Below are 21,232 nucleotides of genomic sequence, written 5' to 3' on the forward strand. Positions count from 1 at the left end.
AAGGCAAATCGGGCCGTGCATAGTAGGCTGAGAAGTGCGTTCTGGCTACTAGGTACGACATATATATATATATGTCGTACCTAGTAGCCAGAACGCACTTCTCAGCCTACTATGCAAGGCCCGATTCTCTCTTTCATATATATATATATATGTCGTACCTAGTAGCCAGAACGCACTTCTCAGCCTACTATGCAAGGCCCGATTTGCCTAATAAGCCAAGTTTTCATGAATTAATTGTTTTTCGACTACCTAACCTAACCTAACCTAACTTTTTCGGCTACCTAACCTAACCTAACCTATAAAGATAGGTTAGGTTAGGTTAGGTAGGGTTGGTTAGGTTCGGTCATATATCTACGTTAATTTTAACTGAAATAAAAAAAAACATTGACCTCATACATAATGAAATGGGTAGCTTTATCATTTCATGAGAAAAAAATTAGAGAAAATATATTAATTCAGGAAAACTTGGCTTATTAGGCAAATCGGGCCTTGCATAGTAGGCTGAGAAGTGCATTCTGGCTACTAGGTACGACATATATATATATATATATATATATATATATATATATATATATATATATATATATATATATATATATATATATATATATATATTGATATATTTAAGGAACCCATCATAATCACACACAAACTCCAGTTTACCCTCACCTTTCGCGAGGAAGTTTACGTCAGCACACAACAGCTTGAGAATGCTGTGGAGAGCGCCGACTCCCTCACAGTGGAAGCGACTGAGAGCAAGTGTTCCCGCCGGTGTTAAGCTTCTTATATATAGGTGGGAGACGGCCAGCAGCAGCAACAACAGCTGCCTCTCGATCTGACTCTTCTGTCTGTCTCATGTCAGTCTCTCTCATTCTGTCTTTCTCTTTCGATATTTATCGTCTGTCTGTATGTCTCTCTCTCTCTCTCTCTCCCTCTCTCTCTCTCTCTCTCTCTCTCTCTCTCTCTCTCTCTCTCTCTCTCTCTCTCTCTTGCTCTCTCTCTCTCTTGCTCTCTCTCTTGCTCTCTCTCTTGCTCTCTCTCTCTCTCTCTCTCTCTCTCTCTCTCTCTCTCTCTCTCTCTCTCTCTCTCTCTCTCTCTCTCTCTCTCTCTCTCTCTCTCTTGTTTGCTCTCTCTTGCTCTCTCTCTCTCTTGTTTGCTCTCTCTTGCTCTCTCTCTCTCTTGTTTGCTCTCTCTTGCTCTCTCTCTCTCTTGTTTGCTCTCTCTTGCTCTCTCTCTCTCTTGTTTGCTCTCTCTTGCTCTCTCTCTCTCTTGTTTGCTCTCTCTTGCTCTCTTTCTCTCTTGTTTGCTCTCTCTTGCTCTCTCTCTTGCTCTCTTGCTCTCTCTCTCTCTTGCTCTCTTGCTCTCTCTCTCTCTTGCTCTCTTGCTCTCTCTCTCTCTCTTGCTCTCTTGCTCTCTCTCTCTCTCTTGACAAGGGACAAAATGGCAGGAGGCCGCAACAGGGACAAGGAAAGCAGCCAGGGAGATCAATAAAGGAATTGCTAACCCAAGTTCTGGAGGAATTCAGGAGGGAGATGAATGAAATGAAGATTACAATTAATAATCTGCAAAGTGAGCAAGCATCAGCAAGGGAGGAGATCAAATCTCTCACAGAGAAAAATAAAGAGGCCGAGCATCAGATTATCATCCAAAGGGAAGGTGGGAATGTTACATTGGAAGGAAATGCCTCTGTACCTGATACATTTGCGGATATACTGAAAAAGAGCTCAGAACAATGGACACTGTGAGGGAAGTAGCGATGCAAGCAGCTACGTCACAGGAAGCAGCAAGGTGCACCACTCAACTGCTGGAGAAGAAAAGATCAGTGGTAGTTGTAGGCATCAAAGAACAGGAAGGATCCAACAGGCAAGAATGGAATGGCAAGAATAGAGAGGCAGTACATTGGCTACTGAAGGCGTTACAGAAGGAAGGGGCTCTACATAACATAGAGAAGGTTTTCAGGTTGGGCTGGTACAACAAGGACAGAAACCGACTTGTAAAGGTGGTGTTTACGAACGAAACCACGAAGGAGAACATTCTCGAAAGGAAGAGTCGTCTGCAGCATATGGAGGGATACAAAAAAGTACTCGGAGTTGGATGAAATCTGATCAAATCACAGTTAAATCTGTGACAACTGAAATTACCAGTTTATCCAAGAGGAAATTACTTTCTCAAGTCAGAAAATCTTTTACCACATTACGACTACTGCGTCCCATAAGTATAAAGGGTAAAATATTGGTAAAATATACAGAATGTTGGTAGAGATGATCCTCTACCATTAAGGCTCCAGGAAAAATGGATAGGAACAGCTAAGGAAAAACACTTAGTATCATCAGAAAAAATCAAGTTCCTTCAGATGTTGACAAATGATAACCAACAAGTCTACATGTGTTCTGTCATGGTTCTTCCAGAATTATACATGTGTTCTGTCATGGTTCTTCCAGAATTATACATGTGTTCTGTCATGGTTCTTCCAGAATTATACATGTGTTGTCATGGTTCTTCCAGAATTATACATGTGTTGTCATGGTTCATCCAGAATTATACATGTGTTCTGTCATGGTTCTTCCAGAATTATACATGTGTTCTGTCATGGTTCTTCCAGAATTATACATGTGTTCTGTCATGGTTCTTCCAGAATTATACATGTGTTCTGTCATGGTTCTTCCAGAATTATACATGTGTTCTGTCATGGTTCTTCCAGAATTATACATGTGTTCTGTCATGGTTCTTCCAGAATTATACATGTGTTCTGTCATGGTTCTTCCAGAATGTAGTTACTAAACAGGTTACAGGCACTGTAACCTGTTTAGTAACTACACGACAAATAAATTTAGCGACATCAAGAGCATACATGGCACCGTTAAAGAAACGATCTTTGACGCAATTTGAACTTTAAGCCAGCTTTACTCCTAGGAGTGAGGCTGGCTTAATATCTGCACTACCAACATCCACATGAAAAATGTCAAGCGTGTGGTCAGATAATGAAGCCGTGCTCCAATGTATATGTAACAACAACAGTGAAATGCCCTATGTGAGCAACCTAGTGAAAGAAGTTAGAGAATTGTCAGCGGGGAATACATTACAATGTATACCGACAGAAGAAAATCCCAATTACTACCTATCACCAGGAATGATGAAGTAGGTTGCATGAGGCAAAATATGGCTCAATGGAGTGGCTTCAGTGTCCTTTGGCCTTAGAAAAAGCCTCAAGTCAAAATGGGCAATGTCTTGGCTCTCATTGAAATACCATAACTCCATTGGACTCCGTCGATTGATTGTACTTAGTAGTCAACTAAATTACTTGGAGTTATCCGTAATTTATTTTTGTGGTTAAAAACAATAGCATGAAACACAAATTTCCGGATGCTCTCAAATATTGGATTAAACAAGCCCAAAGGCGAACTTATATAGATAATAATGAAAATCTTCCCAAGAGACCATACAAGACCTAAGTCTTTGGACTGACGCAGAAAACCCACAACATTCTGCATTGCTGGGGAAGATTGAAACACTCAGATACTGACTAAGATGTGAAAATCGTTCCTCCCATGGAATCATTCTGTGAGCAGATTCCTTGTGTTGCATATACACGAAGACTACTCACATTTCGATGTTTTTTTATATCTGCACCTCATAAAGATAACAGTACTGGCATCCACAAGGTCGTCAGACAGTAAAATCCATAATAATCAGAACCATGTGTTATCCACAGGAAGCATGACGCGTGGGTTACTCCTTACCCAGGACCTCCACTCCCGTGGAAAAGAGTAGTGCATCTTCATACTCTCGATACCAGTGGTGTCGACTTCACAGGTGCCATTACCTCGAATGACACCAAAGATAAAATTCCAATTAAGGTTTAGGTTAAAGTTAATTTCACACGATGGGTCCAACTTGGAGGCTGGTGAAGCATGCCTGAGGGAGATCAGGGAACATCTAGCCGTTTACACTGTGCTCAAACAGAGACAGTGCTACCAGAAGTTTATACCACTCAAACATCTTTTTCAAGTTATCAGTCAGTTGAATGATGTATGGAAAAGGTAATACTTATATGTGTGAGAATCACTCCAGGGCTAACTCCCCTTTTAAAAAAACTAACTTACGACTTGGCGACATTGTTTTAGAGCATGAACAGTCGCTGTTCACTGAGTGGACAGTGGACATATATCATGTTGTTTCTGTCCACCATGACAGTCAGAGAACCCTGAGCATAGTGAAAGATGTTGATTTTGTCCACGAGAACAGTCAGGGAACCCTGACCATAGTGAAAGACGTTATTTCTGTCCAGGACAGTCAGGGAGCACTAAACAGAATGAAAGTACAGTGAAAATGTACCACTACCTTGGGTTCAAAAGATAAATTAGTACACATGGAGTCTGTGGCGGACAAAGGCTCAAAGAGACCTCCAGAACCTACATCTCCAGTATGGGACACCTGCACTGCTGTACAAAAGAGCAATTTGAAATTGAAACACTACTTTACTTTAAATTCTGAGGAAGAGCCATAATGTGCTAAATCCAGAAACATTAAGCTCCGACCTATATTTCTCCCTTCCGGAATTTATGCGGGAAATAGTTTCCACATCTTCCATTAAATAGATTTTCAACAATAAATAACAAATAAATATTAATTTTTTAGAAGGATTCGTCTTCTGTTTAAAATTATCAGTAATTAATAAATATTAATATTACAATGTAATATACATTATGGCCCGGTGCCATTCCCATTGAGGGTGTCTTCAGCTGTTCTTGCTCACCGAGACAATTGAGAAACTGTAATTGGTTCTGTTAAGTCTCGTTATTAAATTAATGCGATGAGATTAAATACTTATTAATTTAATTAGTAAATAATATTCATTTGATTTCTTAATTAGAATTTAGTGACCATTCCTAAATAACTATTAACCCTTGTACTGACTAACTAGTCAGTAAGTGTGGGAGGGTGGAGGTGGCTCGGCTCGTCAACAGAATCTGCCCGAAACGCTTTGCATAATAGTGGCTTTAGGCATTGAATGTACTAGCTCTATCTATAAATCTATCAATTTTTGTAAAACCTCTTGTATGTATGTACTTTACCTGAATAAACATTTATTTATTTATTATTATTTATAATATGAATATCGACAAAACCTATATTGGTGACATACCATGTTGACGTTTATAAAAATTTCTTCATTAGCTGAATAAAGGCTGAGAAGCCTCGTTCAAGGCAACTACCACTATTTTATACTTCACAATTGATAAATTCCATAATATAATATGTAAGAGTTTGCCTTTTCTTGTTCATATAAGGTGTTCGGTGTGAGAGTGGTCATGCTGTAGGACATCCCATAAGCAAACATAAATATAACGACTTTCAAATTCAATTTGAAGTTAACAATTGCTGAAAGTGGGATTTTTTAATAACATAAGAAATCTGTGATTTCCCAATCAAATTCATAATTTACCGGTATGAGATAGGTGGTTCAGGCAGCGCAAAGTCTTTGGGGAGGCTGCCATTTAACCCCTGAAGCATACTCTGGTCTGCAGATCTTCTTAACAGTTAAGCTGTTTTAAAGTTTACTACCTATTTAAATAATGTGTTGTTTTCAACAAATTAATAAATTAAATTCATTTCAGTCTCAAATTAAACTGAACTTAAATTAAAGCATTAGATGATCTAAATTTAGGTAATAAAATAAATTACCCACTACTGTGGGAACTGCATGGAACAAATAATTTAAGAATACAGTGCACTTGCTTTTAAAGAAACAAACAATTAATTTATCCACATAACCCCACACTTAAGGTTGTAAAATGTTTTTAAAAATTCTGAAGAAACGTTTATAAAACATAATATAAAATGTAATGAAGTAAAAAAAAATTGTTTTTAAAATGACTTAAAAATGAAATAATGTTTGCTGGGTATAATGGGCCATTGCAGCCAAATTAGTATTGATCAGAATAGTGAATGATATTACTAAGTAATTAACTTATACCTTTAAATTTGGTTAGATTACAAATTCAATTTAATTGGTATTTGTAGGATTTTAACATAACAGTGCCTAAATTATTTTATTACTAATTAATTTAGCATAATAATATCATTAATGGAAATTATTTCCCAGGTAGTGGATAGCAACCTATCAACACTTGTAACATGTGCAACTTCCTGTGAGCTTCTTACCTCATTAATTAGAGACAGGCCAGACTCCATTATCAACCCCAAAACAGATAAGAAAAGTTTGTTTATAATTTTATTAATTCATAATTGTTCTGTTATAATCCACATTTTTCCTTTTAGAACTGGATTCAGTCTGATGCATGGGGAACAGAAAAGCTCAAAATTTTACTCCTAATATTGGATTGACACAAACAGTTTTGTCTTGTCAGAATGGTTTTCATACTCATTAGGGAACAGGAGGCTAATAATCATCTCAAGGTGAAAAACGAAAATATATCCAATGTTTATTGAACATATTCAATAGTTAGTTACATAGGAAAAAAATTGCTGTTTTTTACCATTCACTATACTGTCATTGCCTATAATAACTTGCAAGAAGTAATTAATTTATCTACTTTTAAATTAAGTGTTATATGTGTGCTAAGTCATGTGACATTATGGACAAGCTAGTTAATTACTTATTTTAATAACAAGTGGATTGGATATATACATTTTTGATCCACACAATTCAAACTATTTTGGGGAGGGGGTTAATATTTAGTGTCAATTAAATTCAAATAATCTAGTGCTTTAATTTAAATTCTGTTTGGTTTAATCATTGATTTTAGTTACTCATTTGATTATTAAAAATTATCTAAACGGTTAGTTAGTAATGTGATAAACATCACATAAACAGGAGATGTATCGAGTAACATCATCTGTAGACTCGAGTCGGCCTCATGCAAGATATTGCGGCTTCCCTTAAGACTCATCACTGCTGGAACTTTCTCCTGCCGTAGATTCTTATTAGAATCCAATTATTTATTGAAGATTTTCCTGTTCAGTTCATGATTCCTTATTAGTGGAATTATAGAGATGACACTCATTTATTCTTTTATTTATTTTGTAATCATAACCAGCCCATACACTATCCTTCTCTCCCTGCAAGGATTTCTAAACTGACCATAATATTATTATCTAAGGGTAATCAGAGATTTACTTATTCTTAAGTGTGGGGTGGTAATTATTTTTGGTGAATTAGGGCGCGTAGAACTACAGTGAGTCGCAATTTACGACGTAAATATAAAATATTTTCAGAGCTCGACAACGTGTTTCTACGATCAAGTGATCAATCCAAGTAATGGCCTCTCCGCCTTCCTCCCTGACTTTTAGTCACTGAAGGATTTAATAATTATTTAAGAATTGTCAATGAAATTTAATCAATCAGTGAAACTGATATAGTTAATTTAAAGTTGAAAAAGTGTAATTCATTTACTTCACTCTAATTTGATTATGGGACATTTCTAAAGAACAACTTCGGTGTCTCGTTCATCTTGTCTTGAGGTGTAAACAACTTACGAAATCAAGAGAAGGAAGTGATAACATCAAATTATAAATTTTGTATTATAATAACATAGTCTAAGTTCTAACAGAAATTATATTTAATAATTTATATATAATGATCTTTTATAATGAAAACTTTTGTTATTCTAAAATGAGGAAATTATTTCCCACGCTGCCCTTAATCATTTTCCTATATTTGTTTGGTTATTTCTGTTTTCATCTTTAACTTTGCCCAATATTAGGGATAGGATTTTATTTATTTCATTACAATAATATTAAACTTTATACTTAAACTCCGGGAAGCAAACAATCTAAAATCACAAGAGTAGACCCAATTATTGTGTGGGATAAATAAATTAGTGTTTGAACCAGAAGGTACCGCTTTTCTACCATTAAGATTTTGTTTATATTCTTAGAAGTACATTTAAAAACAAATATGTACATTTGATTGAATTTGCCAACAAAATGCTACACAATTTGCTGTCTAGAAATCCTGTTTACCACAGATGCTGGAGCGGTAATGACTGGCGAACTTTAGAATAAAATACTAGTGACAGAAATTGATTAATCCATTTACAAATACACTTACACCTAATAGTAGCTAATATTGGTTATGTTTAAGAAAGCTCATCCAGTAATCAAAATGGCTAAGTCAAGCTCAAAAGGTCATTTTGACTAAGAAAATTAACAGGTGAATAAGCTTAGCAACACATTCATCAGTTGATTATATACAATTGGACACTCATTTCAAGATGGCCATCAACAAGTTCGTTCAGAATAAGCAGAACATAAATGCGTCTGAGGGAGCCCTCAAGCAGAGCAATGACAGTTGATGACCTAGCTCATGGCTGACCAATCACTGAATGAAGATGAGATACAGGTCAAATTAGACCCAAATATCAAAATTCATCTTTGAAGTGGATCCAAGTTAGTGTAAGCACATAATTTCCATTGTTGCCATTGAAACCTGTAACAATAACAGCACCTTAAACGGAAAACCGGAGGTTCAACAGGTTTGCAAAAATCTTTGTTGTGCAAAGAACATTGAATATATCAGTGCCTTACATACCTTGACTATTCAAGCAGAATCAACTGAACCACTTACAATGGTGTCGATGATGTTTAAGAGCACCTAACCTCTAGTGAGTGTTAAACGAAATAGAGAACATGTAAAAAATGTGGTAAGGGGTAAACATCACACAGAATTTTGTTCCAAAATTCTCAAAATTCCCCAAAGTCTGGAAAAGCCAACAGCTGTTATTAAAAAATTGCCAAATGTCAAATGTCTAGTTGGCATTGTCCGACAAAGGGGCAACTTTATCTACACCACAACTGCTATTCATCAAAAATGGAACCAGAATTTATATGAGTGTTGTTTGATGATTGTTCCTAGAGAACCTTCATAATTAAGCAAATAGTGGAAGATTTTCAACTTAGAACTGTAGATAAGGTAACTATAGACACATCTGAGTTCTTAACTAACACCGTAACAGTCACAAAACATTGTTGCAACCTTCATTAACGTTTCCAAAGGATTATCCAAATTATTTGTTTTTAATAAGGATTAACAGGCATTTAAGCAATGCTTAATCCAAAAATAAATAAATATATATATATATATATATATATATATATATATATATATATATATATATATATATATATATATATATATGTATATATATATATATATATATATATATATATATATATATATATATATATATATATTAGAGCTTGCGTTTCCCTGATTTTATATCTACATTTGAGTGAGGTGGGAAGGGTGATGTGGCATTACATTTGAGTGAGGTGGGAAGGATGATGTGGCATTAACACAAGACAGAACACTAGAGGATATTAATAGGGTATTAAAAGTATCAACACAAGACAGAACACGAAACAATGGGTATTGAATAGAAGTGTTTGTAGAAAGCCTATTGGTCCATATTTCTTGATGCTTCTATATTGGAGCGGAGTCTTGAGGTGGGTAGAATATAGTTGTGCAATAATTGGCTGTTGATTGCTGGTGTTGACTTCTTGATGTGTAGTGCCTCGCAAACGTCAAGCCGCCTGCTGTCGCTGTATCTATCGATGATTTCTGTGTTGTTTACTAGGATTTCTCTGGCGATGGTTTGGTTATGGGAAGAGATTATATGTTCCTTAATGGAGCCCTGTTGTTTATGCATCGTTAAACGCCTAGAAAGAGATGTTGTTGTCTTGCCTATATACTGGGTTTTTTGGAGCTTACAGTCCCCAAGTGGGCATTTGAAGGCATAGACGACGTTAGTCTCTTTTAAAGCGTTCTGTTTCGTGTCTGGAGAGTTTCTCATGAGTAGGCTGGCCGTTTTTCTGGTTTTATAGTAAATCGTCAGTTGTATCCTCTGATTTTTGTCTGTAGGGATAACGTTTCTATTAACAATATCTTTCAGGACCCTTTCCTCTGTTTTATGAGCTGTGGAAAAGAAGTTCCTGTAAAATAGTCTAATAGGGGGTATAGGTGTTGTGTTACTAACACAACACCTATACCCCCTATTAGACTATTTTACAGGAACTTCTTTTCCACAGCTCATAAAACAGAGGAAAGGGTCCTGAAAGATATTGTTAATAGAAACGTTATCCCTACAGACAAAAATCAGAGGATACAACTGACGATTTACTATAAAACCAGAAAAACGGCCAGCCTACTCATGAGAAACTCTCCAGACACGAAACAGAACGCTTTAAAAGAGACTAACGTCGTCTATGCCTTCAAATGCCCACTTGGGGACTGTAAGCTCCAAAAAACCCAGTATATAGGCAAGACAACAACATCTCTTTCTAGGCGTTTAACGATGCATAAACAACAGGGCTCCATTAAGGAACATATAATCTCTTCCCATAACCAAACCATCGCCAGAGAAATCCTAGTAAACAACACAGAAATCATCGATAGATACAGCGACAGCAGGCGGCTTGACGTTTGCGAGGCACTACACATCAAGAAGTCAACACCAGCAATCAACAGCCAATTATTGCACAACTATATTCTACCCACCTCAAGACTCCGCTCCAATATAGAAGCATCAAGAAATATGGACCAATAGGCTTTCTACAAACACTTCTATTCAATACCCATTGTTTCGTGTTCTGTCTTGTGTTGATACTTTTAATACCCTATTAATATCCTCTAGTGTTCTGTCTTGTGTTAATGCCACATCATCCTTCCCACCTCACTCAAATGTAATGCCACATCACCCTTCCCACCTCACTCAAATGTAGATATATATATATATATATATATATATATATAGTATTTTATATTTGTTTATAATAAGGATTAAATTATTTGTTTTTAATAAGGATTAACAGGCATTTAAGCAATGCTTAATCCAAAAATAAATATATATATATATATATATATATATATATATATATATATATATATATATATATATATATATATATATATATATATATATTTTAAATATGGAAGGGAGTACCACCTCTAGCTGGAAGAAGGGGGACCCATAGCCTCGGAGGAAACCACGCATAACGCATTAGAGGGAATGTTTAGATCCCCTCCAATACAGTTTCTGTGTGCTTTTTTCCTACCACCCCCTTCCTTTTTTTATTTTTTGTGCTTTATTATGCATTTGATGGTTACAAGATATACATGGGTTGATACAAAAACAATAATGCAAAAAGGTGCTTAAAGGTTATGGATCTCTTGAAGAACACAACAATGGCAAACATTGATGAATGTCACAGACGGGTTCGATCATTGTTGCAAGTCAAACACTTCTTCGAATTCCTCTGAAGTTGGACTAGTGCCCAAGACGCAACAGGCATTTACCCTCTGAATCGCAACACTGAGGCGCTGGAACAAGAAACTTTTTGCTCTCTGGTCTTTTGTAGCGCTGATCAATTTGTCCCCCAATTCCTTCAGGAACTTCAATGCACATTTTCCCCACGAACCGAGGGTCTCCGAGCCGATCGGAACAAAGCTGTAGCAGTGTGCTAGACCTCTGTATTTAATAATTTTCTGCGATTCCCTGAAAGAAGCAGCATCACCGCTTTCACGTGTGTTGTAGTGGAGGTAGGTACTGGCCAGTGTGGCAGCGCACGTGTAGTCCCATACCACTTGCTTACCATCCTTCCAAGGTAGCAAGGTGACCCCATCAGGGCGCTTCTGAGGGTCGTTAGGTCTGGATAAGTGTGGTTCTCTTTGTGCCGGGCAGCGGGCTGTGGCGAGGCTCCTCTTGATGATGTCGTTGACTTCTTCATGTTTTGCAATTTTACCCTGTGATTTACGACATACCAGACCATGACGACCATATTGGTCTGCCATCGCAGTTCCGCAGATGCACCTATGTTCGGTGAGGATGGGGGCGGCAAGGCGAAGGGCAACTCCAATGCAGAGAGCGTCATGACTGAGGCGAGTTCCCAGGGCTGCATTGGGCACAGCAAATAAAAAATCCCCGGCGTGGGGTGCTGTTACCGCTAGGAGGCGGGCTTTGTTTTCAGCATCAGCGTTGTCAATCATTGCTGTGACAGTCTTTTCCATTATGGGGCTATCCCAGTGGGCCTGCTTGTGGTCTTTTGGGACTTGTGGTCGGGGTTGAGGGTGTGCAATGGTGTCCCTTTGTCTGGCTGCTTCGATGAACGTTTGATCATGAGTTCCCGCTGTCTCTCTCATACGCTCTGGTAGGATCTGCCCTACCAATTCGTTGGCTGCTGTACATGAGGATAAGAATGCTGGAAGTGCTACCTCAGTTGCCTTTCGTATGCCTATCCCTCCAAATCTCACTGGTAGTGTTGCTTGGTCCCACTGACTGTCATCTAAATCTAGGTTCAGCGCCTTCCTGAATATTGACCTGAGGAGCTCATCATATTGATTTAGAAGTGGGTTGCCAAAAGTTGGTGCACACCTTAAGAAGTATGTTAGCCTGGGCAAGGTAAGACACTTTGTGAGAAGGTAGAGGGCATCGTGGGAGTCCAAGTCCCCAATTCTCTCTTCCATTTTCTTTAGGTCTCTAAACTTTTCGTCAAGGACTGCAGCAATGGCATTGTGGCCCAGAGGTGCTCCGAGTAGTGTGCTGTCGGTAGGTTTAACGACTGAGGCTTCTGGTAGAACTGATTTCACTGCTCTAATGATTACTTCACTGGATGCAATAATTTCGCACTTGGAGGGGTTAAGAACGAGACCCATGGACTCCCCCCGTGTCTTCACCAGCTGTAGGTCTTCTAGCAGGGAACCTTGTGTGCCTGCCAGAGTGCCATCATCCAGGAACCAGATGTTGAGCTCGCTGGACAGTCTGGTTGTAATTTCTCGAACCGCTATGCAAAAGAGGAACGGTGCAAGTGGGTCACCCTGTTGAATTCCCTCTGCTGAGGTGACTTCATGTTTGTCAAACAGGAGGGTTGAGTCTTTGCTGTAGCCTGCTGACACAAACGGGAGAATGCTTGGGCAATGTTCCTGGACTGCAGTGAGGATTGCTACCCTTTTGACCGAGTTGAAAGCGTTTTTAAAATCTAATTTTACTACTGCCTGGTCTTCAGTAAGAGAGCTAATGTAGGCTCGTGCAGCATGAGCCGCTGCTTCACAGCCTTGGGGGACTCCAAACCCCAGCTGGTTGGGTTGCAGCATGGTGGCTGCTTCCATTCGGATACTTCTGACAGCAGCCCTTGCAACTAGGCGGCGAAGGGTATTACCAACGGCAATGGGTCTGATCCCTCCCCCCTTCTTTTTCAGGGCACATAAGGATGCACCAAAGAAGAATGGTTTGATTTCATCAGGGATTAACCCGGCGAGGCAGTTGTTGACAAACGTTGTGATTTCTGTCAGGAGCGCTTCTGCAGCTGGGCCAAGAACAGGGTTCACCATTTCCTTCACATGTTGAGGTCTTACCCCTGTGTAGCCTCCTGAGGAGCCCGGGGGAAATGAAACGATAGCTTTATAAACCTCTGACTCCCGGAGGACGAGAGGTTCCTGGTTAGGAGCGAGCCTGACCTGTGGGGGAGGTCCACCTACGGCCCTGAGGGGGTGTTTTTCTCTCAGTGCTTGGGCTGTGGTTTCATCCCTGGGCAAAATTTTGTCCTCACTTGTGATCAACCTGAGTGCCCCGACTGTATTGCCCTCTTCAATTTTCTTGCTGACTTGGGTACCTAATTTTCTGTTGTCGCTGATTGTCGTACTTGGTCTGCCTCGGTGGTGCTTGCTGTGTTTGGGGAGGCGGACTAGGTTGTCAGACCTAGGAAAATCCCTAATTGCTTTATTGACGGATGAGGCCAGTGTCTTGCCTCCTCTGTCTGGTACACCTAAGCATGCATTGCCAAAAAGTAACAGATTGTGCCAGGCTTTGATGGTATCAGGTGCATCAAGGTTATTTGCCCCTCTGTTGACTTTTGCGATGAGGTCCGTGTATTTCCCGGCAGCAAATGGGCGAGAGGCCTTTGGGATGTGGGTGAGTGTCCTGGTTGACGTTGCTTTAATTGCCTTTAGCAGGTCGTCTGTTGCAATGTAATCTGTTGCGATTTGTACTGGTGCAACAGGCTCCTGAGTGCTGCCTCCTCCCACGGGAGGCCTCCCTGACCCAGGACAGTCACCATGCTGGCGTATGACTCTGGAGACAGCGTTGATGCTGATGTTGCTCCCACAAACACTGCATGTGCCTCTCCTTTGATTGGCTTCGGGAGGGGTGAGCTGGCTGGTAGCGGCCTCTTCTGCCATCCCCTTAGGTAAAGTGAATGTCACCTTGCACTGGAGTATTTGTCTCTCCCTCCTGGCTGGGGGGGACGAGGTTGTCCCCTATACTATGCGTCATGTCTGGGCAGATGTCTGGGGTGGGTGGGCTCGTGGAGGTGGTGGGTGGGGGTTGGGAGGCTGCGCTGGCCCGGTCTGGCGGGGGGGCCGGGGAGGGGAAGACACTGCACCGCACGGAGGGGGGGGGGGAGACACTACACAAGTGGAGTGGGCGAGCGGGAGGCACTACACTCACTGGGGGGAGGCACCACACTCAGGGGGTGGGGGGAGACACTACACTCACTGGGGGGAGGCACCACACTCAGGGGGTGGGGGGGAGGCACGACACTCAGGGGGTGGGGGGAGGCACTACACTCACTGGGGGGAGGCACCACACTCAGGGGGTGGGGGGGGGGCACCACACTCAGGGGGTGGGGGGAGGCACTACACTCACTGGGGGGAGGCACTACACTCAGGGGGTGGGGGGGAGGCACGACACTCAGGGGGTGGGGGGAGGCACTACACTCACTGGGGGGAGGCACTACACTCAGGGGGTGGGGGGGAGGCACGACACTCAGGGGGTGGGGGGAGGCACTACACTCACTGGGGGGGAGGCACTACAACTCAGGGGGTGGGGGGGAGGCACTACACTCAGGGGGTGGGGGGAGACACTACACTCACTGGGGGGGGAGGCACTACACTCAGGGGGTGGGGGGAGGCACTACACTCAGGGGGTGGGGGAAGGCACTACACTCAGGGGGTGGGGGGAGGGTTGATGTGGCACGTAACACTTGGATAATTTCCTTTTGTCACTAAACACTGGTGAATGTGTCCTGGCTCACTGGGTGTGGTGCTCTCAACACGATACTCACAATGGTCCAGTCACCACAGGACTAGACTCAACTTATCTTTTTCAAGCACTTATTGGCACACTGGTGACCCAGTCTCTTGACCCCACCACATGTGTCCTTCCACCCTTTCCTAGTGAGGGAGTCGTAGGGCGTGTGACGTGTGTGGGCGTGGGGTGACGGTGGGCGTGGTGTGGCGATGGGCGTAGGGTTGCGTGGGGTGACGGTGGGCGTGGGGTGCTATATATATATATATATATATATATATATATATTTATATATATATATATGTCGTACCTAGTAGCCAGAACGCACTTCTCAGCCTACTATGCAAAGCCCGATTTGCCTAATAAGCCAAGTTTTCATGAATTAATTGTTTTTCGACTACCTAACCTAACCTAACCTAACTTTTTCGGCTACCTAACCTAACCTAACCAATAAAGATAGGTTAGGTTAGATTAGGTAGGGATGGTTAGGTTCTGTCACATATCTACGTTATTTTTAATTCCAATAAAATAAAATTGACCTCATACAAAATGAAATGGGTAGCTTTATCATTTCATAAGAAAACAATTTGAGAAAATATATTAATTCAGGAACACTTGGCTTATTAGGCAAATCGGGCCTTGCATAGTAGGCTGAGAAGTGCATTCTGGCTACTAGGTACGATATATATATATATATATATATATATATATATATATATATATATATATATATATATATATATATATATATATATATATATATATATATTTTTTTTTTTATTTTTTAGGTTAGGTTAGGTAGGTTAGGTAGTCGAAAAACAATTAATTCATGAAAACTTGGCTTATTAGGCAAATCGGGCCTTGCATAGTAGGCTGAGAAATGCGTTCTGGCTACTAGGTACGACATATATATATATATATATATATATATATATATATATATATATATATATATATATATATATATATATATAATCTTTGGACAACACCCACCAAAGATTATTAATCTTCACTTGTGGTTTATGCAAGTATAGGCTTATATATATATATATATATATATATATATATATATATATATATATATATATATATATATATATATATATATTGGTGTCAATATTGTTTTTGGTAACATCATTTCTTTTTTCCAACATAATTTTTGTATAAAAAAATATTTTCATATTCATAAAATAAATTTATATACATTTCAGAAAAATACATTAGAAAATTTTAAATGTCTGATAGTTGTATAAAACATACTTAAAACATTTAGTTATTCTAAGAACTGATAATAATTTTGAATGATATTCTTAGATATTGGCATTCACCAATACCACGTACACCTTAAGGCGCCCTACTGATTGTACACATAATTCATTAAGGTACTCAAAGGTATACCATAAGATTCAGAAACCCTACACAGTCATTTGGGTACAAGATGGAGGCCTAACGCCTCCAATATGCGTCAGCCATCTTGAAAAAAAGTCCCACTATGCCCCACAGCCGTAGGTAGACCCAGTTCAAAGGTAGAATCCACATCAGATTCTTCTGCATCCAGCTCCCAGTCACCAATCGGTCACGTTTTGAAAAAAAAGTGTTTGATGATGACATACAGGTTATACTGCTTGAAGAGGACTCTGCCAGTGATATTGATGACCTAAAGCCAGCAAAATATTTAATACAAGTCAAGGACACAAGTGATACCACCATTTTTTATGAGGATGTCGAGAGCGTGTACAGAACACGGCTCTCGCCAGCCCTGCCCTGTTTCCTTTAGGTCAACACAACTGCAGTTACCATCGTCTGTTCCATCTGATGTTCCAGTACACTTTGATATTATAAGAGATGAATCAAATGAAGTGTGAAAACCGCAGATAACTAGTCATAGTTTTGTTTACATTGAGTGTACATTAGGGGGCGTAATTTTGACAAATAAAATTGAAGATAGGGCAAGAGAGAGACATGGATTTTTTAATGCAGTCAGGAGTCAGTTTATTAAAAAATTAATTTATGTTTCATATATTATTTCTTTATAACATTGCATATATAAACAAATATAACTATAAAAAGTATATTATACAGGAAAAGATAGTGCCAACCAGGGGCATTCAAAATTACAGCGTATGTATAAGTTGGAAGAATGTTTCTGAGGCGAGGAGGAGCAGCAGTGGGCGAGGTTCTCCCCCAGCAGGGTGAGGAAGGTGTTACTGAGGCGAGGAGGAGCAGCAGTGGGCGAGGTTCTCCCCCAGCAGGGTGAGGAAGGTGTTACTGAGGCGAGGAGGAGCAGCAGTGGGCGAGGTTCTCCCCTAGCACGGTGAGGAAGGTGTTACTGAGGCGAGGAGGAGCAGCAGTGGGCGAGGTTCTCCCCCAGCAGGGTGAGGAAGGTTTTACTGAGGCGAGGAGGAGCAGCAGTGGGCGAGGTTCTCCCCCAGCAGGGTGAGGAAGGTGTTACTGAGGCGAGGAGCAGCAGTGGGCGAGGTTCTCCCCCAGCAGGGTGAGGAAGGTGTTACTGAGGCGAGGAGCAGCACTGGGCGAGGTTCTCCCCCAGCAGGGTGAGGAAGGTGTTACTGAGGCGAGGAGCAGCAGTGGGCGAGGTTCTCCCCCAGCAGGGTGAGGAAGGTGTTACTGAGGCGAGGAGCAGCACTGGGTGAGGTTCTCCCCCAGCAGGGTGAGGAAGGTGTTACTGAGGCGAGGAGCAGCAGTGGGCGAGGTTCTCCCCCAGCAGGGTGTGGAAGGCGTTACTGAGGCGAGGAGCAGCAGTGGGCGAGGTTCTCCCCCAGCAGGGTGAGGAAGGTGTTACTGAGGCGAGGAGCAGCAGTGGGCGAGGTTCTCCCCCAGCAGGGTGAGGAAGGCGACGCAGGACCCCACCAGCAACATGTAGAAGGCTCCCTGCAGATGGTTGAGGCTCAGCACCACTTCTTCCCCTTCATCCTGGAAACCATTAATATTGACTACCATAAAACTCCTCTAGGGTCTCGCTCGTAACAAATACGTACACCATAACGGACAAGCATAACAAAATTATGGAACTGAGTAATATTTTAAGTATGTATTGATCATGTGTTGGAGATTTACCTGGATTGCGTTTCCCAGGATGGTTGTAGCGTTGATCATTGCAGCCTTCCTGCCCTCCCTCGCCCGCCTGGCCATCAAGTCTTCAGTCCAGTAGGTAATTATGCCAGCAGCTTCCAGACGAGCCATTAGTTGTGTGAAACGTTGATAAAATGGTGCACCTTTTCTGTTAGGGTGAAATGCATTTATGAAGGAGATGAAGATTATTTTAATTTGTCTGTATTGTTTTATGGTTTCGGTATACGAACAGTCTGGTTCGTTCTCGACTCACAATCTAGAATTTCGGGTTCGAGTCCCGGGCGGGACAGAAATGGTTGGGAACGTTTCCTATCACCGAATGTACCTCTTCACCAGCAGAGTTGGTACCCAGGAGATAGTTAGCTTGTTGTGAGGTTGCATGCTGGAGGATCAGTAATCCGAAGCAGGGGGGGGGGAACCTCGATATAAACCTAACGTATACTGTATATATGAACAGAATGCCTGTCCCCTAACACAATGAATTATTATTAATAATTATTATGCTTAGTCTATTGCATTATAAGTTGCAATTGTCATCATAAAATAATCATTGCATAAATATATGGTAACAAATTGTATATACTTTAAAGTATTCCGCTGTAAAAGAAATTAACATTTTAGTTTTCGACAAAATTTATTAAACAAATCCTTACGAAACTGAGCTCACAAAGAACTGGAATAACAATAATGAATGCTTGCCTAATGCCCCACCCAAAGGCTGCTAAGATTGGAAATGACTTTTTGCTGATGTAGAGGGGAGTGTCTCCTCTCGCGTCCGAGTAGCGAGTCTCAATGATGACGGTAACGTAGTTCTTGTATGTGATGTAAGAGAATCCTCCTGCTAGTACTTTTTTCAGAGCTTCGTCCACCTGCATCAACTAGCGAAGAAATTTGAATCAAGTGTTTTGGATGTACATTGTTAATGAAGTAACAAGGATTCAGTGATATTATACATAAAATGAACTGGTAAAAATGAACAAAATTAATATATTATGGAATATGGACAGTACCCACCTCCATTTTACGAAATATATGCCTGGTTACAGGATTGGGATGCTTGGTATAATAATCAACAGCTGCTTCTGTTAGCATCCAGTGATCGGTTCCCCATTTCCAGTGAGGCTGATTCACCAGGTCCTCTAAAGTCTCAAGAGGCCGCGATCTTTCCTTCACAGTAAGGTGCGCCATCAAGGACGAAGAAAACCCCGTAGTGATGATCAAGCAGAAAACAAGCCACCATCCCACCAACATCTGTAGACATGTGTAATTAACTATTACAGATGTCCTACCTAACTATTTGTGCTTCCAAAAAATAATACTGAGGGTTTTCGTGTATTTAAAGCGACAATAAATGTTAGGCCATATAATAAAGATAGTAAGGATACATATAAGCAATCATATTTACAGTCAGTGGACCAATAAGACACAATAAACACTAACAAAGATTGGAGATGGGTAGACTCCAGCTATAGCGATATCACAATTCATTGCATCGAACATAGCTTTGTACTATTCCTAAAATAGTATTTATTTGGTATTTTCCACTAACATTTGTGTAGAACAGGAGACTCGACATCAGTAAGGCCCTACACTACAAAAAGTCAAAACTAGCAGTCGACATCCAATTAATCACATAATTACATTCTACCCACTTCAAGACTCCGAACCAACACAGAAGCAAGAAGATAGAACACACAATGACCTATAATACCCATGGTGCCATTGACCCACTTGTTCATCTCAATCATGTCCTGTATCACTTCACCCTAAGCGAATATAAGCATTGGCAGAGTACTGAAAATTTGTATATGAAAATGTAAGGAGTGTGTTATAAAACGCTTCCCTAAGTGTCCGACCATAAGTATAGTGTGAAAATTATCTTAGGAGTGTTAATTTTTAAACTTCCCTCGACACTGAAGAAAAACATTAGAAATATAGAGAAGATTCGTGTTAGAATCATTAATTTTACCCTTTCAGTCGTGTATATATATATATATATATATATATATATATATATATATATATATATATATATATATATATATATATATATATATATATATATATATATATATATATATATATTGTGACGATAATCTCTTTCAAGAGAGATTGAGCCTGCTCTTCCCTACATCATTACGTCGTACATACAAGATACTATATAGAAGATACGTTCACTAGTATCGCCAAACGTTTTGCCCAGGAAGCAAATCGTACCCTGCACACCCCAACACCTGGCCACAGCCCACCATAACCAGCAAACTGCTCATCCTCTGCCTGCCTGTTGCTGATTGGCTGGTGTCTCGTCGCACCTGCACTCACCACCACCACCGCGAGTCGACGTCTGGGCAGCAGCACGCCAGACTCGTCAGAATATCTTTGTGCTCCTTGGAGTTGACATCTCTTGCTAGTAGACTAAGCCTTGGCTTTCGTGTACTAAGGGAGGTGGCAGCTTGAAGCCAGTATTCCAGCACCCATTATTAATTTATCTTGCTATCAATATTTTTGCATTCTGGTCTTAGAGTAACTTTTCATTGCCAGTTATTATTCATGTTATTTTGTTTGTTGACCAGTGTTGAATTTTATAAGATTGCCTTTATTCATGTCTTGTTTTCTAGAGTAATTAAAATTTCATTGTTTATATACTTGTGTTTTGGGTGTCTTCCCATTACCTTACCACAGACGAAAAGACAAATTTTTCTCTTTTTTTTTGTGATGTGACTAGGCCCTGCCCCCAGCTTTTGAAACAGCCGAACACCAATGCTTAACCGTTGGTGTTCTATATAAATCACCATCTATATAAATAAAACTGGAAATGTTCGTTTTGTTCAAAATCGCTAATCACCAAAAGTTCTTCACCGATTGCTTGGAAATTTTCACACAACTTTCTATTGGAATACGGGCATTTTTTTTATACACCTATTACATAGATGTCACGTCTGTGTCACGTAATTTTTTTTTTTAACTGTGTTTTTCATGTGAGTTTTCATTTGAGGAAAATTTCCGAAACCTCTATACTGATTGCTTTGAAATTTTGACACAACGTTGCATTCGAATACGCATGGGATTTTATATATCTACTATATAGATGCCACACCTGT

At 40.3% G+C, this 21,232-nt stretch overlaps 1 protein-coding gene across 1 annotated transcript in view; it reads right to left on the reverse strand.

The window, feature by feature from the left end:
• Positions 1-748, reverse strand: part of LOC123771522 (uncharacterized) — a 123,018-nt gene extending 122,270 nt beyond the window's left edge. The window contains exon 1 of the mRNA XM_069313614.1: positions 670-748. The gene's annotated coding sequence lies outside the window, so the exon portion shown is untranslated. The remainder of the gene's footprint in view (positions 1-669) is intronic.
• Positions 749-21,232: the final 20,484 nt, after the last annotated feature.

The sequence above is a fragment of the Procambarus clarkii genome, chromosome 76, assembly GCF_040958095.1.
Source record: "Procambarus clarkii isolate CNS0578487 chromosome 76, FALCON_Pclarkii_2.0, whole genome shotgun sequence".
NCBI classification, from domain to species: domain Eukaryota; kingdom Metazoa; phylum Arthropoda; class Malacostraca; order Decapoda; family Cambaridae; genus Procambarus; species Procambarus clarkii.